Source organism: Lithobates pipiens, unplaced genomic scaffold (assembly GCF_037356315.1).
Source record: "Lithobates pipiens isolate NorthernLeopardFrog02 unplaced genomic scaffold, aLitPip1_a1.2 Scaffold_3, whole genome shotgun sequence".
NCBI classification, from domain to species: domain Eukaryota; kingdom Metazoa; phylum Chordata; class Amphibia; order Anura; family Ranidae; genus Lithobates; species Lithobates pipiens.
Window position 1 is genome coordinate 279005386 of NW_027507790.1, and position 25865 is coordinate 279031250.

The following is a 25865-nucleotide window of genomic DNA, read 5'->3' on the forward strand; positions in this document are numbered from 1 at the left end:
GGAGGAAGTTGGTGTTTTTTCACACTGACCATAATTGGTTGATTCGTCCTCCCCAGAGGGAGGATTGATCTTCTATCAGGTATAAATAGATTGCAATGGAACTGGAAGTGATGTCCTTTAATGACACCCTGGAGGAGGGGCAAAACATGTCAAGGTACTTCCGTTTCATGCTAACCATTGACACAATTTCCACCTACGTGGAATGCACGCCATACAGTGGTGATCTCGGATGTTTTTTTACTAATGCTTATTTTTACTCTACAGACAGTGAACTCTGCCAGAAGTGTCCTGAAAATGAATGGCCCAATAAAGATAAAACTATTTGTATTGACAAGGTCATTGAGTATTTATCATATGAGGAGGATATTCTAGTTTTATTTTTTTCTATAACTTCAGTCATATTTGCTACAACATCTCTCCTTATACTTGGACTATTTGTTTGGTTTCGGAGCACTCCCATAGTCAGAGCCAATAACCGGAACCTCAGCTTCATTCTGCTCCTCTCCCTCATACTGAGCTTCCTTTCTGTATTCCTGTTCCTTGGCCGTCCTGTGGATATTACCTGTATGCTGCAACAAGTCACTTTTGGAATTCCCTTCACCATCTCAGCATCTTCTATCCTAGCCAAAACCATCATGGTCTTCATTGCTTTCAAAGCCACCAGACCTGGAAGCTGTTGTAGAAAATGGGTGGGAATCAAACTTCCCAATACAGTCATGTTATTCTGCTCATCCATTCAGGTTATAAATTGCATTCTCTGGTTGTCCATCTCTCCACCATTTCAGGAGTATGACATGGACTCCTATCCTGGGAAGATCCTCATTCAGTGTAATGAAGGGTCAGTTATCGGGTTCTACTCTATGTTGGGTTATATGGGGTTTCTGGCAGCTGTGAGTTTTGTTCTGGCTTTCATGGTGAGGACATTACCGGACAGTTTTAATGAGGCCAAGTACATCACCTTCAGCATGCTGGTGTTCTGCAGTGTCTGGATTGCCATGATCCCGGCCTATCTGAGCACCAGAGGGAAATACATGGTGGCTGTGGAGATATTCGCCATACTGACCTCCAGTGCCGGAATATTATTGTGTATGTTTTCTCCAAAACTCTACATTTTGCTTTTAAAACCTGAACTGAATACACAGAAAACAATGCTGGGGAAAAGAATGTTGTAAATGTAACATATTGATTCAATGTATAATACTGTAGATCAGATTAAAAAAAGTCAGCCATATTGTTAAATCATCATCATCATTATGAATGACTTTATCATCATCATTATGGTTTTTTGTGTATATTAACTACCTTCTGTCTGCCTATTGTACATAAGTGGATGGAAGGTGGATGTTACAGGGTGGAAACTATATTACAGCTTCATTTTTTTTTCTTGCTCTGACATGCTCCCTAGAATGCACAAGAAAAGTACTGTGACTGCACTGTCCATTGGATGGTGCCAATCTCAAAAATATGCTATGACCAATCAAAGCATCACACAATGTAACCAACACCTGCAGTTAGCAGCTTGATACCATTTTGCACTCACACAATGATCAGTGTGTTAGAGGAAAGAAATATTCAAGATTACCCATCCAGTATAAGCTTTATCTAGTACAAGTGCAATCCAGTAGAAGTACCAATAGCAGTACCAGTACCAGTACCAACACCAGCAGCAGTAGCAGAAACAGCTTCAACCATCCCCCTATTATTATTATTATTATTATTTTTATTGTTATCATTCAGGATTTATATAGTGCCAACAGTTTACACAGCACTTTACAACATAAGGTTAGACAGTACAATTACAATGCAATGTAATACAGGAGGAATCAGAGGGCCCTACTCATTACAGCTTATCTAAGAGGATGGGTCAAGAGATACAAGAGGTAATAACTAGTGATGGACGAACTTCCGACGGGACGTTTCGCGAACGCGGACCGCGAACGCGGCCGATAGTTTGCGAACCGCAACGTTCGCGGCGGTCCCCATTGACTTCAATGGGAGGCGAACTTCGCAAACCTACAGGTCAAATTTGCAGCCACAAAATAATTAATAGCTGTGCAAACATAGTCCCACCACATGGCCAATGACATAACACATGTATGAGGTGAATCTGGGATCGACAACTACAAGCATTCTTTTTTTATATGGGAAATTGTTGTGACAATTCAGGACTGTGGAGCGCATGAAGGCAATGGAGGAGAGGGAAGGTCAGGGTAGGCAAAGAAGAGGGTGCAGGAGATGATCACCAGCAGCGTGACATACAGCAATGACACCTGCACCGTGATCGAGTCATCTGACACCAGCACCGTGATCGAGAGCACTGACATCAGCAGCGTGACATACAGCAATGACACCTGCACCGTGATAGAGAGCACTGACATCAGCACCGTGATAAAGAGCACTGACATCAGCAGCGTGACATAAAGCACTAACACCAGCACCGTGATATACAGCACTGACAGCAGCACCGTGATAGAGATCACTGACATCAGCAGCGTGACATACAGCAATGACATCTGCACCGTGATAGAGTGATCTGACAACAGCACCGTGATAGAGAGCACTGGCATCAGCAGCGTGATATAAAGCACTAACACCAACACCGTGATATACAGCACTGACAGCAGCACCATGACATACAGCAATGACACCTGCACCATGATAGAGTGATATTACACCAGCACCGTGATAGAGAGCACTGACATCAGCAGCGTGACATAAAGCACTAACACCAGCACCGTGATATACAGCACTGACAGCAGCACCGTGGTAGAGAGTACTGACATCAGCACTGTGATATACAGCACTGACACCTGCACCGTAAGCAGCCCCAGGAGGAAGTCAGCATAGCACAGGGATGGTGGGAGCCCCTCATAATGAGCATAGCACAGGGATGGTGGGAGCCCCTCATAATGAGCATAGCACAGGGATGGTGGGAGCCCCTCATAATATGCACAGCAGAGGTACAGCCCCAGGAGGAAGTCAGCACAGCACAGGGATGGTGGGAGCCCCTCATAATAAGCAGCCCCAGGAGGATGTCAGCATAGCACAGGGATGGTGGGAGCCCCTCATAATAAGCAGCCCCAGGAGGAAGTCAGCACAGCACAGGGATGGTGGGAGCCCCTCATAATAAGCATAGCACAGGGATGGTGGGAGCCCCTCATAATATGCACAGCAGAGGTACAGCCCCAGGAGGAAGTCAGCACAGCACTGGGATGGTGGGAGCCCCTCATAATAAGCAGCCCCAGGAGGAAGTCAGCACAGCACAGGGATGGTGGGAGCCCCTCATAATAAGCAGCCCCAGTAGAAATATGACACCGCTCAACCTCTTCAAAGAGGAGGGTACGGGCATATAGTACGGTGTGCTTTTTTTGGACAAGGAAGTGAGCCAAATTAAGAAAGAAGGTCTGTGTGCTCGATTAAAAAAATTGTTTATTGACATATACATGGTCTACTGGTCACATGTGTTGAATTTCTCCGAGATCCATGCCTCATTCATTTTTAGAAATGTGAGGTAGTTAACACTGTCAGGAGCTAGGCGAGTACGCTTATCTGTCACGATCCCCCCTGCTGCGCTGAACGTCCTTTCGGACAGGACACTGGACAAGGGGCAAGCCAACAGTTCGATTGCAAACTGGGCAAGCTCTGGCCAGAGATCAAGCCTGCCCACCCAGTAGTCCAGGGGTTCATCACTCCTCAGAGCGTCCACATTGGCCGTTAACCCGATGTAGACGGACACCTGACGGTCTAGGCATTCCCTGATGCTGGATCCGGATGACACCTGTCGATGGGTCGGCTGAAAGAATGACCTCATATCCGGAGTCACCAACACATCTTCAAACCAGCCTCTTCTTGCAGGCGCTGTTGGATTGGTACCCGCAACTCCTTCTCTGGGAGTGGGAATTGCTCCTCTGCCGGCGCACGCAAAAGCAGAATGCAGCATTTCTCGAAGCAAGGCCTGGAAGTGCTCAATTCTGCCAGCCCTCTGTGACGGCGGTAACATTTCTGCCATTTTGTGTTTGTACCGGGGGTCTAAGTACGTTGCCACCCAGTACTGGTCCTTGACCCTTATGCTTTTTATACGGGGGTCCCTATTAAAACACTGGAGCATGAAGGCCCCCATTTGCACTAAACTGGAAGCGGTGTGGTGGCCTGGCTCCTGCTCATCATCCAGGATAATGTCGTCCTCTTCATTCTCCTCTCCCCATCCACGCACAACAACAGGGGTCCCAGAAAGGTTTAAAGCATGCTCTTCTTGCTCCTCCTCATCCGCCCTGGCACCATCCTCCTCTGACTCCTCTTCAGACTCCTGTTGTTGACTTGTCTCAGATAGAGTAGCCCCCCTGGGAATTCATCCAGCATTGCGACTTCCTCATCTTCCCGCTCCTGCTTAGACATGTGCATTCGTTTTCGTCCGAATGCATTTTCGTCCGAATTTCAGCTATTTTCGTTTTCGTTTTGACAAACGATAACGAAAGCACAAAATCCGAAAAACGAAAGATCCGACATAAATAAATGCTTTATTTTCGTTTTCATTGTTACAACAGTTCGATATAGAATAGCAGATTTGACATGACTCTGACAACAATCTGTGTCTATAGAACCTGTGTTCGAATGTGCGTAACCTTACCTCTATTAGTCCAAGATTATATAGAGAAAATATTCAACAGAGAAAAAAGATTTGACAGAGAGAAAAGATTCTGCAAGATACTGTCCTAAAAAGTGTTTGGGGACCCGGGTCCTGCCCCAGGGGACATGGATCAATGCAAAAAAAAGTTTTAAAAACGGCCGTTTTTTCGGGAGCAGTGATTTTAATAATGCTTAAAGTGAAACAATAAAAGTGTAATATTCCTTTAAATTTCGTAGGGGGGGTTGTCTATAGTATGCCTGTGAAGGGGCACATGTTTCCCGTGCTTAGAACTGTCCCTGCACAAAGTGTCATTTATGCAGGAAAAAAAGTCCTTTAAAATCACTCGCAGCTATTATGAATTGTCGGCTCCCGTAATACAGAGAACACTCATTGAAAGTCATTGATAAAAAAATAAATAAATAAATTAAAAAAAAAGCGTGGGGGTCCCCCAAATTCAATTACCAGGCCCTTCAGGTCTGGTATGAATATTAAGGGGAACCCCGCGTCAAATTAAAAAAAAAATTGACGTGGGGTTCCCCCTAAAAATCCATACCAGACCCTTTATCCGAGCACGCAACCTGGCAGGTCGCAGGAAAAGAGGGGGGGACGAGAGAGCGGCCCCCCCTCCCTCCTGAACCGTACCAGGCCACATGCCCTCAACATTGGGAGGATGCTTTGGGGGTCTGTGACCCCTCAAAGCACCTTGTCCCCATGTTGATGAGGACAAGGGCCTCATCCCCACAACCCTGGCCGGTGGTTGTGGAGGTCTGCGGGCGGGGGGCTTATCAGAATCTGGAAGCCCCCTTTAACAAGGGGACCCCCAGATCCCCCCCCCTGTTTGAAATGGTAAGGGGGTACAAAAGTACCCCTACCATTTCACAAAGAAAGTGTAAAAAATGGTTAAATAAAACACACTTTTGAAAAATTCCTTTATTAAAAATAAAAAAATAAAAAAAAGATTCCAGCGGCGGTAATCCACTCTTGCTATCCAGCGACGGACGGTCATCTCTCCAGCGATATCTCATCTCATCCAGAGCAGCGAATCCATCCTTCTTCTGTCTTCGTCTAGGAGACACTGCAGGCATTCCGGCGGCTGACGTTTCTTATATACGGAGGGCGGGGCCACCCATCACCTGACCCCGCCCCCTCTGACGCAAGGGGAAACCCGGGGTTCCCTGTGACGTATGGGTGACCCCGCACCCCTCTGATGTAACACAGGCAGGTTTCCGTTACATCAGAGGGGGGCGGGGTCACCTATACGTCACGGGAAACCCCCCGGGTTTCCCCTTGCGTCAGAGGGGGGCGGGGTCAGGTGACGGGTGGCCCCGCCCTCCGTATATAAGAAACGTCAGCCACCGGAATGCCTGCAGTGTCTCCTACACGGAGACAGAAGAAGGATGGATCGCTGCGCTGGATGAGATGAGACATCGCTGGAGAGATGATCGTCCGTCGCTGGATAGCAAGAGTGGATTACCCCCCTACCATTTCAAACAGGGGGGGGGGTGGGATCTGGGGGTCCCCTTGTTAAAGGGGGCTTCCAGATTCTGATAAGCCCCCCGCCCGCAGACCTCCACAACCACCGGCCAGGGTTGTGGGGATGAGGCCCTTGTCCTCATCAACATGGGGACAAGGTGCTTTGAGGGGTCACAGACCCCCAAAGCATCCTCCCAATGTTTAGGGCATGTGGCCTGGTACGGTTCAGGAGGGAGGGGGGGGCGCTCTCTCGTCCCCCCCTCTTTTCCTGCGGCCTGCCAGGTTGCGTGCTCGGATAAAGGGTCTGGTATGGATTTTTAGTGGGAACCCCACGTCAATTTTTTTTAAATTTGACGCGGGGTTCCCCTTAATATCCATACCAGACCTGAAGGGTCTGGTTATGGATATTTAGGGGGAACCCCACGTCAAATTTTTTCTTAAATTTGAGGCAGGGTTCCCCTTAATATCCATACCAGACCTGAAGGGCCTGGTAATTGAATTTGGGGGACCCCCACGCTTTTTTTTTAAATTTATTTATTTATTTTTTTATCAATGACTTTCAATGAGTGTTCTCTGTATTACGGGAGCCGACAATTCATAATAGCTGCGAGTGATTTTAAAGGACTTTTTTTCCTGCATAAATGACACTTTGTGCAGGGACAGTTCTAAGCACGGGAAACATGCGCCCCTTCACAGGCATACTATAGACAACCCCCCCTACGAAATTTAAAGGAATATTACACTTTTATTGTTTCACTTTAATCATTATTAAAATCACTGCTCCCGAAAAACGGCCGTTTTTAAAACTTTTTTTTGCATTGATCCATGTCCCCTGGGGCAGGACCCGGGTTCCCAAACACTTTTTAGGACAGTAACTTGCAAATTAGCCTTTAAAATGAGCACTTTAGATTTTGAACGTTGGAGTCCCATAGACTTTAATAGGGTTCTAAAGTATGCTTTATACTAGCTCCGTCGAATCTTCTTTATACATTCGACAGACACCATAAGCCTTCAAAGACAGATTCGACCGTGATTCATGTGGATTTTCGGACGAATGCAATTTTTGAACGAAAAACAAAATAAATAAAAACGAATTTCGGGAGTAACTAAATAAATTAAGTTTTCAGACGAAAACGAAATTCCGAAACGAAATATTTTACTCTGCACATGTCTACTCCTGCTCCTCCACAGCTTGATCAATGACAATGCACGCTCCATAAAGAAGGCATAAGGTACCATGTCACTGATGGCGCTATGGCTGCGACTGACCAGTTTGGTGATCTCCTCAAATGGGCGCAGAAGTCTGCATGCGTCGCGCATGAGCAGCCACTGGCACGGTGAAAAAAAAAAACAGCTCCCCAGAACCTGTTCTGAAGCAGAGTTCATACAGGTAGACGTTAACTGCACGTTTCTGCTGGAGCAGCCTATCAAGCATATAGAAGGTTGAGTTCCATCGTGTCGGGCAATCGCAAATAAGACGTCTGACCGGCAGATTGTGTCGCCGCTGAATGTCAGCAAGGCGAGCCATGGCCGTGTAAGATCTTCTGAAATGGGCCGAGATTTTCCTTGCCTGCCGCAAGATGTCCTGGACCCCAGGGTATTTGACAACGAATCGCTGCACGACCAAGTTTAAGACGTGTGCCATGCATGGCACGTGCGTGATTTTGCCCATTTTCAATGCGCTAAGCAGATTGGCACCGTTGTCACACACCACTTTACCAACTGTCAAATTGAGCGGTGTTAGCCACTGATCTGCCTGTGAACGCAAAGCTGAAAGGAGTGCCGGGCCAGTGTGGCTCTTGGCTTCCAGGCACAACAGACGCAGTACGACATGGCAACGTCTCACATGGCATGTCGAATAGGTTCTGGGGAGCTTGGGCGGCGCAGCGGAAGAGACGCTAGCAGCGGAAAAGGAGGAGTCAGCCGAGGAGGAGAGGGAGGAGGATGGAGTAGGAGGAGGTGGAGGAGAAGAAGATCCAGGCTTGCATGCAATCCGTGGCGGTAAAACCAAATCTACACGGGTGCCACGGGTTACATGCTTGACGGCCATCAGAAGGTTCACCCAGTGGGCAGTAAAAGTGATATACCTTCCCTGCCCGTGTTTGCTAGACCACGTGTCTGTGGTCAGATGTATCTTGGCACCGACACTGTGTGCCAGAGATACATTCACTTGCCGCTGAACATGGCCATATAGCTGTGGGATGCCCTTCTCTGAGAAATACTTCCTTCCTGGGACCTTCCATTGTGGTGTTCCAATAGCCACAAATTTTTGAAAGGCCTCCAAGTCCACCAGTTTATATAGCAGTAGTTGGCGGGCTATCAGTTCTGGCAAGCCAGCCGTCAACCGTTGGGCAAGAGGGTTATCCGGCGTCATCATTTTTTTACGCTCGAACATTAGGCCCACGGAAGCCTGCCTTTTTGCAGAAAAACGTGAGCTTGGCGTGATGGAAGGTGGAGTGGAGGACAATTGTGAGGAGAGAGGAGAAGGAGAAGTAGAAGACGAGGCTGGACGGTGAGAGCCTGGAGTGTGGCTTTGTGTGTTCCGTTGCTCCCACTCGGCTCGGTGATGGCTGCTCATGTGCCTTCTTAAGGCGGTCGTCCCTAGGTGAGTGTTGGGCTTACAGCGACTAATGCGGTGACTGCAAAGATTGCAGATGGCAACGCTATTGTCAGCAGCGGACACGTTAAAAAAAGCCCACACGGCAGAGCCATGTGCCGGTGTCCTGGGAGTGCCAGATGTGACCGTACATGGTCGATGACTCGCTCCTGATACATTTGCAGTCTGCTTTGTCCCTCCTGTGCAATATAAGTTATTCCTGCTTCTCCTCCCTATCTGCTGGTCCATATCTCCCTCTGAACTCCCCTCCTTTTCCTCTCTTGTGGGCACCCACGTGACATCACTAGACACGTCATCATCGACGTCACCTTCCCCATCACTATAAGTAGAGATCTCGGAGTAGGCAGCAACACCGGGGACCAACCTCCTCCTTGGGCTGATCTGGGTACTGTCGTCAGACTGCTGAGTAGCGGTTGTTGCTACCTCCTCTTCCTGATCCAATACCAAGAGTGGCTGCGCATCAGAAATGTCCTCTTGATATGGATCGGAAAATAATTCCTGTGACTCAAGCGGAAGGTATGTGGTGGTGGTGGTGTTGTTGGTGGTAGTGTCTTTGGGGGTGCACATAGCAGAAAGTGAAGAAGAGGGTGCAGATCGAGAGGATGAGGAGGGTGCAGAAGAGTAAGGCTGAGTGAGCCACTCAACCAAGTCTGGTGCGTCCTTTAAAGTAATTGAACGCACCTACTGCAACTTCCCACTTTGGCTCAAGCCTGTTGCTCCTGCCCTACCCCTACCACCCCTGCGGAAGGGCCTGCCTCTTCCTCTGCCTGTCATTTTTAAAATGACCCTGTGACAAAAATCTCAGTCCCTATACTGATAAAGGACTGCTGCAGTATAGGGCAGCGGTCAGCAGTAGTGCACCTCAACCCTATGTATTGTGGACCTATACCAGTCCTTACAGAATAGCAGACTGTACCTCACTCAACCCTATGTACTGTAGCACCCTAGACCAAGTTACCAGTCCTTATAAGGACCTTTGTGGAACAAGTAGGTTGTTGTGACTGATTAGCAGACTGTACATCAGTCCCTATACTAATGAAGGGCTGCTGCAGTATAGGGCAGTGGTCAGCAGTAGTGCACCTCAACCCTATGTATTGTGGACCTATACCAGTCCTTACAGAATAGCAGACTTTACCTCACTCAACCCTATGTACTGTAGCATCCTAGACCAAGTTACCAGTCCTTATAAGGACCTTTGTGGAACAAGTAGGTTGTGACTGCTTAGCAGACTGTACGTCAGTCCCTATACTGATGAGGGACTGCTGCAGTATAGGGCAGCGGTCAGCAGTAGTGCACCTCAATCCTATGTATTGTGGACCTATACCAGTCCTTACAGAATAGCAGACTGTACCTCACTCAACCCTATGTACTGTAGCACCCTAGACCAAGTTACCAGTCCTTATAAGGACCTTTGTGGAACAAGTTGGTTGTGACTTATTTGCAGACTGTACGTCAGTCCCTATACTGATGAGGGACAGCTGCAGTATAGGGCAGCGGTAAACAGTAGTGCACCTCAACCCTATGTATTGTGGACCTATACCAGTCCTTACAGAATAGCAGACTTTACCTCACTCAACCCTATGTACTGTAGCACCCTAGACCAAGTTACCAGTCCTTAAAAGGACCTTTGTGGAACAAGTAGGTTGTGACTGATTAGCAGACTGTACGTCAGTACCTACACTGATGAGGGGCTGCTGCAGTATAGGGCAGCGGTCAGCAGTAGTGCACCTCAACCCTATGTATTGTGGACCTATACCAGTCCTTACAGAATAGCAGACTGTACCTCACTCAACCCTATGTACTGTGGCACCCTAGACCAAGTTACCAGTCCTTATAAGGACCTTTGTGGAACAAGTAGGTTGTTGTGACTGATTAGCAGACTGTACGTCAGTCCCTATACTGATGAAGGACTGCTGCAGTATAGGGCAGCGGTAAACAGTAGTACACCTCAACCCTATGTATTGTGGACCTATACCAGTCCTTGCGGAATAGCAGACTGTACCTCACTCAACCCTATGTACTGTAGCATCCTAGACCAAGTTACCAGTCCTTATAAGGACCTTTGTGGAACAAGTAGGTTGTGACTGCTTAGCAGACTGTACGTCAGTCCCTATACTGATGAGGGACTGTTGCAGTATAGGGCAGCGGTCAGCAGTAGTGCACCTCAATCCTATGTATTGTGGACCTATACCAGTCCTTACAGAAAAGCAGACTGTACCTCACTCAACCCTATGTACTGTAGCACCCTAGACCAAGTTACCAGTCCTTATAAGGACCTTTGTGGAACAAGTTGGTTGTGACTTATTTGCAGACTGTACGTCAGTCCCTTTACTGATGAGGGACTGCTGCAGTATAGGGCAGCGGTAAACAGTAGTGCACCTCAACCCTATGTATTGTGGACCTATACCAGTCCTTACAGAATAGCAGACTGTACCTCACTCAACCCTATGTACTGTAGCACCCTAGACCAAGTTACCAGTCCTTAAAAGGACCTTTGTGGAGCAAGTAGGTTGTGACTGATTAGCAGACTGTACGTCAGTCCCTACACTGATGAGGGACTGCTGCAGTATAGGGCAGCGGTCAGCAGTAGTGCACCTCAACCCTATGTGATGTGGACCTATACCAGTCCTTACGGAATAGCAGACTGTACCTCACTCAACCCTATGTACTGTAGCACCCTAGACCAAGTTACCAGTATTTATAAGGAGCTTTGTGGAACAAGTAGGTTGTTGTGACTGATTAGCAGACTGTACGTCAGTCCCTATACTGATGAAGGACTGCTGCAGTATAGGGCAGCGGTCAGCAGTAGTGCACCTCAACCCTATGTATTGTGGACCTATACCAGTCCTTACGGAATAGCAGACTGTACCTCACTCAACCCTATGTACTGTAGCACCCTAGACCAAGTTACCAGTCCTAATAAGGACCTTTGTGGAACAAGTAGGTTGTTGTGACTGATTAGCAGACTGTACGTCAGTCCCTATACTGATGAAGGACTGCTGCAGTATAGGGCAGTGGTCAGCAGTAGTGCACCTCAACCCTATGTATTGTGGACCTATACCAGTCCTTGCGGAATAGCAGACTGTACCTCACTCAACCCTATGTACTGTAGCATCCTAGACCAAGTTACCAGTCCTTATAAGGACCTTTATGGAACAAGTAGGTTGTGACTGATTAGCAGACTGTACGTCAGTCCCTACACTGATGAGGGACTGCTGCAGTATAGGGCAGCAGTCAGCAGTAGTGCACCTCAACCCTATGTATTGTGGACCTATACCAGTCCTTGCGGAATAGCAGACTGTACCTCACTCAACCCTATGTACTGTAGCATCCTAGACCAAGTTACCAGTCCTTATAAGGACCTTTATGGAACAAGTAGGTTGTGACTGATTAGCAGACTGTACGTCAGTCCCTACACTGATGAGGGACTGCTGCAGTATAGGGCAGCAGTCAGCAGTAGTGCACCTCAACCCTATGTATTGTGGACCTATACCAGTCCTTACAGAATAGCAGACTGTACCTCAATCAACCCTATGTACTGTAGCACCCTAGACCAAGTTACCAGCCCTTATAAGGACCTTTGTGGAACAAGGTGGTTGTGACTTATTTGCAGACTGTACGTCAGTCCCTATACTGATGAGGGACTGCTGCAGTATAGGGCAGCGGTCAGCAGTAGTGCACCTCAACCCTATGTATTGTGGACCTATACCAGTCCTTACAGAATAGCAGACTGTACCTCACTCAACCCTATGTACTGTGGCACCCTAGACCAAGTTACCAGTCCTTATAAGGACCTTTGTGGAACAAGTAGGTTGTTGTGACTGATTAGCAGACTGTACGTCAGTCCCTATACTGATGAAGGACTGCTGCAGTATAGGGCAGTGGTAAACAGTAGTGCACCTCAACCCTATGTATTGTGGACCTATACCAGTCCTTACAGAATAGCAGACTGTACTTCACTCAACCCTATGTACTGTAGCACCCTAGACCAATTTACCAGTCTTTATAAGGACCTTTGTGGAACAAGTAGGTTGTGACCGATTAGCAGACTGTACATTAGTCCCTATACTGATGAGGGACTGCTGCAGTATAGGGCAGCGGTCTGCAGTAGTGCACCTCAACCCTATGTATTGTGGACCTATAACATTCCTTACAGAATAGCAGACTGTACCTCACTCAACCCTATGTACTGTAGCACCCTAGACCAAGTTACTAGTCCTTATAAGGACCTTTGTGGAACAAGTAGGTTGTTGTGACTGATTAGCAGACTGTACGTCAGTCCCTATACTGATGAGGGACTGCTGCAGTATAGGGCAGCAGTCAGCAGTAGTGCACCTCAACCCTATGTATTGTGGACCTATACCAGTCCTTACAGAATAGCAGACTGTACCTCACTCAACCCTATGTACTGTAGCACCCTAGACCAAGTTACTAGTCCTTATAAGGACCTTTGTGGAACAAGTAGGTTGTTGTGACTAATTAGCAGACTGTACGTCAGTCCCTATACTGATGAGGGACTGCTGCAGTATAGGGCAGCAGTCAGCAGTAGTGCACCTCAACCCTATGTATTGTGGACCTATACCAGTCCTTACAGAATAGCAGATAGGGATGAGCCGAACACCCCCCGGTTCGGTTTGCACCAGAACTTGCGAACGACCCCCGCGTTTGTTACGAACGTTCGAACCCCATTGAAGTCTATGGGACTCGAACGTTCAAAATGGAAAGTGCTAATTTTAACGGCTAATATGCAAGATAGTGTCCTAAAAAGGGTTTGGGGACCTGCCTCCTGCCTCAGGGGACATGGGTCACTGCAAAAAAAAGTTTTAAAAACTGCCGTTTTGGCGGGAGCACTGATTTTAATGACGATTAAAGTGAAAAAAAAAGGTGAAATATTCCTTTAAATATGGTGCCTGGGGGGTGTCTGTAGTATGCCTGTGAAGTGCCACGTGTTTCCCGTGTTTAGAACAGTCCCTGCACAAAATGACATTAAACGGAAATAACACCATTTAAAACTGCTTGCGGTTTTAATGTTATATCTGGTTCCGGCAATATGGATGAAAATCATTCAGAAAAATGGCATGGGTAGCCCTCCCTGCCCATTACCAGCCTATTTGGGTCTTGTACGCATATTAAGGGGAACCCCGTACCCATATTAAAAAAGGAAATGCGTGTGGCCCCCAGGCCCTATATACTCAGAACAGCAGTATACAGGCGGTGCAAACAAGACAGGGACTGTGTAGGTTTGTTGTGTTAAGTTGAATCTGTTTGTAATTTTCAACCGGTACATTTTTAAAGTGTAGCTCCAGTCAAAAAAAATATTTTTAAGCTTTTTGGAAAACAGCGCCATCAGGCGTTCTGGAGCACCCAGGCCAATTCTGACATTTCTCTCCTACATGTAAAAATCATCATTTATTTGCTAGAAAATTACAGAGAACCCCAAAACATTATATATATTTTTTTTTTAGCAAAGACCCTGGAGAATACAATGGTGGTCGTTGCAAATTTTTATCTCACACGGTATTTGCACAGCAATTTTTCAAACGCGTTTTTTGGGGGGAAAAACAGTTTTGTGCTTAAAAAACAAACAAAAAAAACAGTAAAGTTAGCCCAATGTTTGCATAAAGTGAAAGATGAAGTTATGCTGAGTAAATAGATATCAAACATGTCACTCTTCAAAATTGCACATGCCCGTGGAATGGCGCCAAACGTCGCTACTTAAAAAATCCCCATAGGCGACGCTTTAATTTTTTTTTTACTGGTTACATGTTTTGAGTTGCAGAAGAGGTCTAGGACTAGAATTATTGCTCTCGCTCTAACGTTCTCGGCGATACCTCACATGTGTGGTTTGAACACCGTTTTCATATGTGGGCGGGGCTTATGCATGCGTTCGCTTCTGCATGCGAGCACATGGGGACATGGGCGCTTTAAAAAAAGATTTTTTTTTTATTGTTCATTTTACTTTATTTATTTTAGTTTGACATTTTTTTCCCCAAAAATATATTTTTGATCACTTTTATTCCTATTACAAGGAATGTAAACATCCCTTGTAATAGGAATATGGGGTGACAGGTCCTCTTTACAGTGAAATCTGGGGGTCAATATGACCCCACATCTCACCTCTAGGCTGGGAAGCCTGAAATAAAAAATAAAAAAAAGATTCTGGCTTTGATCGTACTGGCGATTTGGTAGAAGCACCGGAGAGCGGTGAGGGGTGGGGGGCGTCTATGGCTGGGTATTTCAGGGTATCACCGAGTATGGCTGGGTATGGCAATTTATGGCAGGGTATTGCAGAGTATTGGCAGGGTATTGGCGGGGTACTACAGAGTAATAGCAGGGTACTGCAGAGTATTGGGGGGTACTCCAGAGTAATGGCAGGGTACTGCAGAGTAATGGGGGTTACTGCAGAGTAATGGGGGTACTGCAGAGTAATGGCAGGGTACTGCAGAGTAATGGCAGGGTACTGCACTGCAGAGTAATGGCGGGGTACTGCAGAGTAATGGCGGGTACTGCAGAGTATTGGGGGGTACTGCAGAGTAATGGGGGGTACTGCAGAGTAATGGCAGGGTACTGCAGAGTAATGGCAGGGTACTGCACTGCAGAGTAATGGCGGGGTACTGCAGAGTAATGGCGGGTACTGCAGAGTATTGGGGGGTACTGCAGAGTATTGGGGGTACTGCAGAGTAATGGCAGGGTACTGCAGAGTAATGGGGGGTACTGCAGAGTAATGGCAGGGTACTGCAGAGTAATGGCAGGGTACTGCACTGCAGAGTAATGGCGGGGTACTGCAGAGTAATGGCAGGGTACTGCACTGCAGAGTAATGGCGGGGTACTGCAGAGTAATGGCGGGGTACTGCAGAGTATTGGGGGGTACTGCAGATTAATGGGGGGTACTGCAGAGTAATGGCAGGGTACTGCAGAGTAATGGGGGGTACTGCAGAGTAATGGCAGGGTACTGCAGAGTAATGGCAGGGTACTGCACTGCAGAGTAATGGCGGGGTACTGCAGAGTAATGGCGGGGTACTGCAGAGTAATGGCGGGGTACTGCAGAGTATGCACTGGTATTGCAGAGTATTGGCAGGGAATTGAGGGGTTAAATTCGGTGAGCAGCGATGTGGGCACTGCAGATTCAGCCCACATCGCTGCTGACACCGATCTCTTTCCCCTCCGCTGTACCTATCGGTACAGAGAGGGGAGGGAGGAACCGGCGTCATAACATGACGCTGGTTTGTTTACAAGTGATCACTCCGTCATTTGACGGAGCGATCACGTGGTAAACGGGCGCGACGAGCGGCCGTTTACCGTGATCCGTGATGCTCTCGTGATGATCCCAGGGGGCGCGCGAGAGCAGAATTCTGGGAGGCCGTTAATTAACGGCCTCTCAGAGATAAACAACCGCCCTGAAGCCGTTAATCGGCAATGGGCAGTTGTTAAGTGGTTAAAGCTAGATCACTAGCTATGTAGGTGAGGTGAATATAGTGGTGTATACTGCGGTCAGGGCACAGACAACAACCACTACACAGCAGCAAGATAGGAAATCAGCCAAAAACGATCGGTGTGTACTGTGTTGAAGGTACACAGAACACCCACTGCTTCAGATGCTAACACACTACACGAGGCCGCCTCAAAGGCGGCCTTATATAGTGTGGGGCGTGCACTACACAGCCTGAGCTATGATTGGCCACAGGCAGGATGCCTGTGGCCAATCATGGCTCTCCTCGCTGCTGGCGCTACGATTGGCCAAGCATGTGGGGTCACAGTGCATGCTTGGCCAATCATGAGCCAGCAATGCACTGCGCCACCGCAGTGCATTGTGGTCCGCGTGCGGCACTCGAATTTTGACGCGAACGGCCCAAACGTTCGGAATTCGCCGAACGGCCGAACAGCCAATGTTCGAGTCGAACGTACGTTCGACTCGAACACGAAGCTCATCCCTAATAGCAGACTGTACCTCACTCAACCCTATGTACTATGGCACCCTAGACCAAGTTACCAGTCCTTATAAGGACCTTTGTGGAACAAGTAGGTTGTTGTGACTGATTAGCAGACTGTACGTCAGTCCCTATACTGATGAAGGACGGCTGCAGTATAGGGCAATGGTCAGCAGTAGTGCACCTCAACCCTATGTATTGTGGACCTATACCAGTCCTTGCGGAATAGCAGACTGTACCTCACTCAACCCTATGTACTGTAGCATCCTAGACCAAGTTACCAGTCCTTATAAGGACCTTTGTGGAACAAGTAGGTTGTGACTGATTAGCAGACTGTACGTCAGTCCCTATACTGATGAAGGACTGCTGCAGTATAGGGCAGCGGTAAACAGTAGTGCACCTCAACCCTATGTATTGTGGACCTATACAAGTCCTTACAGAATAGCAGACTGTACCTCACTCAACCCTATGTACTGTGGCACCCTAGACCAAGTTACCAGTCCTTATAAGGACCTTTGTGGAACAAGTAGGTTGTTGTGACTGATTAGCAGACTGTACATCAGTCCCTATACTGATGAAGGACTGTTGCAGTATAGGGCAGTGGTCAGCAGTAGTGCACCTCAACCCTATGTATTGTGGACCTATACCAGTCCTTGCGGAATAGCAGACTTTACCTCACTCAACCCTATGTACTGTAGCATCCTAGACCAAGTTACCAGTCCTTATAAGGACCATTGTGGAACAAGTAGGTTGTGACTGCTTAGCAGACTGTACGTCAGTCCCTATACTGATGAGGGACTGCTGCAGTATAGGGCAGCGGTCAGCAGTAGTGCACCTCAATCCTATGTATTGTGGACCTATACCAGTCCTTACAGAATAGCAGACTGTACCTCACTCAACCCTATGTACTGTAGCACCCTAGACCAAGTTACCAGTCCTTATAAGGACCTTTGTGGAACAAGTTGGTTGTGACTTATTTGCAGACTGTACGTCAGTCCCTATACTGATGAGTTACTGCTGCAGCATAGGGCAGCGGTAAACAGTAGTGCACCTCAACCCTATGTATTGTGGACCTATACCAGTCCTTACAGAATAGCAGACTTTACCTCACTCAACCCTATGTACTGTAGCACCCTAGACCAAGTTACCAGTCCTTAAAAGGACCTTTGTGGAACAAGTAGGTTGTGACTGATTAGCAGACTGTACGTCAGTCCCTACATTGATGAGGGACTGCTGCAGTATAGAGCAGCGGTCAGCAATAGTGCACCTCAACCCTATGTATTGTGGACCTATACCAGTCCTTACAGAATAGCAGACTGTACCTCACTCAACCCTATGTACTGTAGCATCCTAGACCAAGTTACCAGTCCTTATAAGGACCTTTGTGGAACAAGTAGGTTGTTGTGACTGATTAGCAGACTGTACGTCAGTCCCTATACTGATGAAGGACTGCTGCAGTATAGGGCAGTGGTCAGCAGTAGTGAACCTCAACCCTATGTATTGCCGACCTATACCAGTCCTTACAGAATAGCAGACTGTGCCTCACTCAACCCTATGTACTGTAGCACCCTAGACTAAGTTACCAGTCCTTATAAGGACCTTTGTGGAACAAGTAGGTTGTGACTGATTAGCAGACTGCAGCAGAAGGGCAGCAGTCAAGTATAATATTCTTTCTATATTTGGAAGAAAGAATATACGTGTACAAGCCTATTACCATACCAGTCCTGAAAAGAACCTTTGTGGACCTAATAGTAGTAACAGCTACTGATTAAACTGACCCTCACTGCCTCACACACAGCTTCCTGCCTGTCCCTATACAAACTGACAAAACAGAGGCTGCTGGAACAATAACTTGAATAGCACTTTTGTGGACCTGATAGTAACAGCTAATGATTAAACTGACTGTTCCTGCAGCACACACCATCCTGTCCCTTTCTCTACACTGACAAAAGACAAAAGCTTACTCAAAAGACAGGCTGCTGCAACAATCACTAGCACAGCACTACCTCAAACCTATATCCTGAACTACAACTAACACCTATACCAGTCCTGAAAAGAACTTTTGTGTACCAAATAGCTAGCGATTTGGGTCACTGCAATCTCTCCCTGCTCCACACAGCAACCTCTCCCTATAGTGACAGAAGAAATAATGTAAAATGGCCACCGGATTGGGTCTATTTATAAGTTAGGGGGAATGTCCAAGTGTCCATGTGCTGTAATGTCTCAATTGGCTGTCCTGTACCCCATGATGGATGTGTCATCATACATCAAAGTTCTTTTACACAGTAAACAGGGAAGTCCGCCGGGCGAACGGCGGCAATAGTCCGCCGATCGGGTGGACCGCGAGCACCCGAAATTCGCCACGAAATGACCTCCGGGCGAACCGTTCGGCCATCCCTAGTAATAACTGTAGGGGATGGCCTGATGAAGAAAATAAATGTGCAATTGTTAGGTGAGGGCCAGATAGGATTATCTGAAGAGGCGGGTATTCTGGGATCATCTCAAAGTGAACAGAGTAGGAGATAATCGGACAGATTGGGGTAGAGAGTTCCACAGGATGGGAGAGGCTCTGGAGAAGTCCTGGAGGTGCGCATTGGATGAAGTGACAAAGGAACTAGAAAGTAGGAGGTCTTGAAAGAAATTAACAGAACAAATTAGTTGGTATTTTGAGACTAGGTTAGTGATGTTGTATTGGATCAGAACCAGAACCAAAGTCTGGTATTTTTATATCTGCCCCTTATCAATTTTTTTTTTTTTTTTAAGTTTTAAATAAAGGTTTATTGAAATTAAAGAGTACACGGAACATGCTTCTCTCACGCAGGAGAGTCGGCTTAAAGGTACATGTCGATGAGAAAGAAAACAAAATAGTGAGGGAAGATAGCACCTGCATACAATTCCCGTATGGTTAAAGGCTAGGGGTGCAGGGCTCATACAAACTAGGTAGGAATGATGCACAGGGGGTTCATTGACCAAAAGGGTAATCAAGGAGAGCAAAAAGGGGGTACAAAGTAAATAGGAAGGGGGGTATCCAAGTTTCTCCAGGAGGCCCAGCTCCCAGACACCCCAAAAGGGCTCAAACTGTGCCTGGGACCCAAAGCCCCCCGACCCTCAGACCCTCCAAAATTACCATGTGCATCAAACCTAGCATAGGAAGACTAGAAGGGAAAAACATCACTAGTACAACCTGAGGAAGATTTAACAAGTTAACTAATGGGACCCGACTCGGTGCCCCAACAGGGGGGACAGAGTGGGATCGGCCCTGCGGGCAAAAAATTAGCGGTGCCATGGCAAGCAGATAAGTAAGGAAATGCACCAATGCTCAGGCTAAGTTCTGATCTTGTGCCATGTACCCACCTCCTCCCAACGAGAGGCTTCGAAGGGAGGAGTGGAGCAAGAAAGGAAAGAAAGTCAAGAGAGGAAGAAGGGGAAGAGAAGAGAAGAGGGGATGAAAGAGGGGGAGTGGGTAGGGGAGGTACCTATGTCAAGGGGAGCTCCCGAAGGGAAGAGGGGGTCTCGCTGCAGAGCTAGTCATCAAGATTATGTTCAATTCCAGGTCTAAAGGAGCACCCCAATGTAGCGAGCCCAGGGTTCCCAAACTTTTTTGAATTTTTTAGATTTGTCAAGGATGAGACTAGAGGTTTTTTCTTGGAACATGATCCAGGAGATTTTTTGTTTAGCTGCCGGGAAAGAGACCCTTGGGGACTTCCAGGACCGGGCAATGGTCATTTTGGCACTTATGAGTATGTAGTGGATCAGGCATTGGTGGTATTTGGAGATTTTAGAAATAGACTGGTTCAGAAGGGCTATAGTTGGATTTTGGGGGGCCGCAATGTCAGTGACTTTGCGGATTAAGGAGAAGATCTTGTTCCAGTAGCTTCTGACCCGAGGACACTCCCATAGAATATGAAGAAGGGAGCCCAGATGGCCACAGCCTCTAAAGCATAGAGGCGAGGATTGAGGGTAAAATTTAGCTAAGCGAGTCGGGACCAAATACCACCTAGTGAGGACCTTAATGTCTGCTTCAACGAGAGAGACATTTATGATCCCTTTGAAGGCCCTCGTGAAATAGGAGTGGCAAGTGTCCAAATCCCAGTCCAAATCGAGGTCTCGTTCCCAGCTCTGCATATAACTTGTCTTCTCCAAAGGAGTGGAGAGAGCCGAGTAGATCAGGGAAATTCCCCCCCTCATGTCCATGGCCGACACACACCATTGTTCATAGGGAGTGACCCCTAGGCAGTCTGAATTCCTGAGAGGGAGTGTACGTAAGAAGTGAGCTATCTAGGGAAAACGGAACTGCTCCGTGGGGGGCATGTCAAGTTGTGATGTGCATTGACCTAAAGTAAGGGGGCCATTTAGGTTAAAAAAGTGCCAAATTCTGTAAAGGCCTTTATCTAGCCACCATTGAAAGGCTTTGATATTTAACCCAGGGGGAAAGGAGGGGTTATTAAAGATGTGGGCTAGGGGGTGCCAGCTGGAGATAACACTATTTAGTTTGTGTAGAGTGTCACAAATCGCAAAGGAGTGAGAGAGTGTAGGGGACATGGTCGGATGTCTGGATTTCGGAGGGCACCAGAGGAGGAAGTCAATGGTAAATTTGGGGATTGCCTTTCTCTCCATTTCGATCCAATCTGGTTTAGGGGGCCTCTCGAATAAATAGCTGAGATTTGGTTTAATTGAGCAGCTTGATAGTACCAACAGAGGTTAGGTAGGCCAAAGCCACCTTTCCGTCTGGGTCAGAAAAGAGTGCTTTTGGGAAGTCTATGATTGGAGTTACCCCAGATAAATCGGTTAATGGACGATTGAAGGTTTTGTATGTGGGATTGGGGAACAAAAATGGGTAGCGAGCGGAATAGGTAAAGTATCCTAGGGAGAAGGGTCATTTTGACCGCTTTGACCCTACCTATCCATGACAATTTGTGGAGTGACCATTGATCCAGATCAGTCTTAAGCTTCTTGAACATGGGGGGATAATTGTGTTTATAAAGTTGGCCAAAGTTGGGAGTAAGGTGAACACCTAAGTAGGGAATGGAAGTAAAGCTCCAGGAGAAGGGGAAGTGTTCTTTCAGCCTGTCAACCAAAGCTTGGGGGGAGGAGATATTAAGGGCTATGTATTTGGACATGTTAACCTGTAACCCTGAGGCCTGACCGAATTGAAGGAGACAGAGAATATTAGGAGTAGATATGAGGGGGGAAGTGACAAAAAGGAGGACGTCGTCAGCGAATAATGCGCATTTGTGTACGGATTGGCCACATTGGACTCCATGGATGTCTGGGTGACTACTAATGGCAATCGCTAGTGATTCGACTCCTATGGCAAAAAGGAGGGGGGACAGGAGGCAGCCCTGTCTGGTGCCTTTAGAGATCGGGAAAGGGTCGGAGAGGTGCCCTTGAAGTCTGACTTGGGCCCTGGGTTGGGAATAGAGGGTCCCCAGGAGGGTCATGAAATGAGAGCTGAAGCCCCAGTTCTCAAGGGTGCGGAATAAAAATGGCCAAGTAATAGTATCGAAGGCTTTCTGTAAGTCAAGTGAGAGGAGGAAACCCTCCTGTGGGGGGGTTCCCATCCCACTGAGCCTGAAGTAAAGAGATGATGTCCACGGCTCTCCTTATCTGGTCCGGTCCCTGTCTCCCCGGGATAAAGCCTACCTGGTCTTTGTGGACATAGGACCCTATAAAAGAACCCAGTCTGTTAGAAATAATTTTTGTCATTATTTTGAGGTCATTGTTGATTAGAGAAATGTGTCTATAGTTGCTTACTAGGCTCTGGTCCTTGCCGGGTTTGGGGATGACAGAGATGTATGCAAGATTGGAAGCTGGGTCAATAGGCGAGTTCTGATCAAGAGAATTAAAGAACCGGGTCAGATAAGGGGATAGGACCTCCGTGAAGGATTTATAATAACAATTGGAAAATCCATCAGGGCCAGGGGCAGAGCCTTTTTTGAGAGTATTAATTACTGCACTAACTTCCTCCTCAGAAAAGGGGGCATCCATGATTAAATGGTGGGCATCAGAGATTTTAGGGAGGGGGATGCTGTCAAGGAACGAGTCGATCATTTGGCTGTTACCCAGGCTAGGACCCGAGTAGAGATTGGAATAGAATTTGTGGAAGGCCTCCAAAATTTGTTTGGGATTTTGGGTCAGAGGGCCAGACAGAGACCTGATTTTTGGTAGAGCCTGTACTCTATATTTTGGGGAGAGTTTTGCCGCAAGGTGGGGACCAAATTTATCCGAATTAAGGTAGAATATACCACTTACCCAGTGCAGGTGTTGTTCTGCATTAGAGGTGAGAGCTGTATTAAGCACAATCCTGGCCGCATCCAGGCGTGCGAGTGAAGAAGGGGAGAGGTTGGCTTTGTGGGCGTGGCTAATAGAACAAAAGTTTTTCTCAAGTTTAATGATGTCAACCTGTTTTTCACGTTTCAGGCGTGAGGATAGTTGTATGATTTTGCCCCTCATGACCGCCTTATGAGCCTCCCATAAGGTGCTAGGAGAGATATCAGTAGTGTCATTGTGGCGGAAGTATTCCTTCAGTTCATGTTCAAGCATAGTGCGGTGCACAGTATTAGAAAGGAGAGATTCCCCAAGGCGCCATTGAGGGGTGCTAGCTTTATTCAAAAGACCTGAGAGTGTGAGAGACACTAGGGGAGTGATCTGACCAGGGGACTTCGCTTATGGTAGCCTGAGAGGCCAATGGGATATCCGAGGAGTGTAGGAAAATATGATCAATGTGGGCATACGTGTTATGAGGTGCAGAGAAATGTGTGTAGTCCCTAGTTGTTGGGTGAAGCTCCCTCCAAGCGTCTATCATGCCCATTGAATGGAAAAGTCGTGCGATAGTGAGGCTCTGTTTGGGTGGCCTTTTGAGGAGGGTTTTGTGGAGGGACGATTTGTCTAAAAGGAGGTCAAAGGCGACGTTGGAGTCGCCTCCTAGGACTACTTTACCTTCTAAATGAGGAGAGAGGGAGGTTAACATAGAGGAGAAGAAGCGGGTCTGGCCCTTGTTAGGGGCATAATAAGAGATGAAGGAGAACAAGGTTCTGTTTATATGACCCTTGACTAGGATGAACCTCCCCTCATCGTCTCTGACTATCTTGGAAAGGGTAAAAGGGATATGTTTGGAGATAAGGATGGCTACGCCTCGCTTCTTATCCTCTGCGTTAGCAAGGAAGAAGGTAGGATAGTTTTGGTGTAAAAAGGTAGGGCTGAAGCTTTTCGGGAAGTGGGTTTCTTGTAGTAGAATGATGTCAATTTTTTTTGAGTGATAACTATGGAAGGCTTTACGTCTTTTCATTGGGGAGTTCAGGCCCTGCGTGTTGTGTGTCACTATCTTGAGGGATGGGAGTGTGGGGGTATTGTCAGCCATGGACATGAGGGTGTTGGAGCGAAGAAAGGCTTAAATGTCTCACCTGATCCAGCTGAGGAGAGTTCTTTGGTGAAGACAAGCGGAGCTGGTCCCGGGACCATGTGGAAGTCAGATTGAGAGCTCCCCCTGGAGGTACCTGAGGAAGAAGGGAGGTAGGAGCAAAGATAGAGAGGGAAAGCCAGAGAGGGAAGAAGAAGAGTAGAGGGTGGGGGGAGAACAAGTCCAGGATAGGAATTTTCCTGGACTGTGTATAAGCAGAATAATAAAAACAGTGTAGCGCTTCAATGATAAATGTGGTCAGCATAAATTATAAAAATCAAGACAAAGATCATATAAATATGAATGCCTAAAGGAAAGTCCAACATTGGCCGCACATTCCACTATGTAGCAGGCATGAGGGTAACCGAACCGTCACAGAGGAGGGAAGTTGGGCTAGGCGAGTGTGTTCATATAAATCTGCTTGACTGAAAACATCAGGAAAAAGTGGATAAAATACTTCTTACCGACTTAGTTGGACTCATACAGTCGTATGACAGTTGAGTCTAGAAGGCTTTAGGTCACAATCTGGGACCAAGGAGTACAAAGAGGGAAGTCTGTTGAGCTGATGGATGAGCTCCAAACAATTGTAGGCTCTATGATGGATCCTTTCAAATGGAGCTTCAAAGTTGTTGGTAGTCAAGCTCAGACGTGGTCCGTTGTACTGATGCTCCAATCTCACCGGAATGGGGAGGGAGATGTTGTAGAGGTTTAAGCCGGAGAAACGGGAAAAAGGAAAAAAGAAAAAAGGCTCCACATGGTGTAGGTCAGACGGTATAAAAAGGGTTGGTTTATTGAAGTCAAAAAATAATTAATGACTTGGTGATCACATAAAAAGTCTAAAATAAAAAGTAAAAGCAATGTAGGGTGCCAACAGCTCGCCCAACGCGTTTCGACATATGTGTCTTCTACAGGGGCATGTTGGGGCCCACCACATTGCTAACAAATATATAAGGAGTCAGAGAGGGGTTCCGCCTACCAAAGGGCGGGGAATCCTATCTCAGATAACCTCTTAAAGATACAATGAACATTTAATCAAATCAGAAAAAAACATGTTCAAACGAAATAAATCAATATAAATAGAATATAAAAATATCCCTTCTACAAGCTATTAAATTGATTTAGTAACAGAATATAAAAATAAGCCACCTTGTTCACAAATAACACTGGATTAATCATATTATTCATGGCCTCATCTAGCATAAAAGTGCAAGAAAATCCAATGCACATAAAAGGCATACACAGAAATCGCATCAAGTATCAATGCAAAAAAAAATATTTTTTTTTTTTTTATATGCGCCACCTATTCCACATAGACTACACTACAACATCACCTCAAGTGACCTATTTGCGTTTGTGTGGTGTGATAGATGGAACTGTGGGGGTCTGTATAGTAATATTCCTCATTGTGCAGTTTGGATGTCTCATGCTTGTTTTACTAACCGTAGATGGCCGAGAAAGTGTGTATCCGTAACCATGGTGACAGTCCTAACGTGCTGATCTATTATTTAAAGTTCGGGTCACATGGTCAGAAGACGTGCAATGAAAAGAAAGAAGGCACAGCCAATCCATCAGTGCGTGCATCACATGGCTAGATGTGGGAATGATAGAGGACACACTTGTCCAATAGCAAGGGCATGTGTATATGCACGTCATTATACAGCAATGTGAGGGAGGGAGGGAGACACCCGCCATGGCGCCGTCCCTCCCCTGTACGTGCTCAGCACTGCCAATCGCAGAGAGCCACGTCAGGACCTATCACATCGGGGCAAAGACGTGCATGTGCGGGCGTCACACGCTACGTCACTCTGTCAGAACACAGGG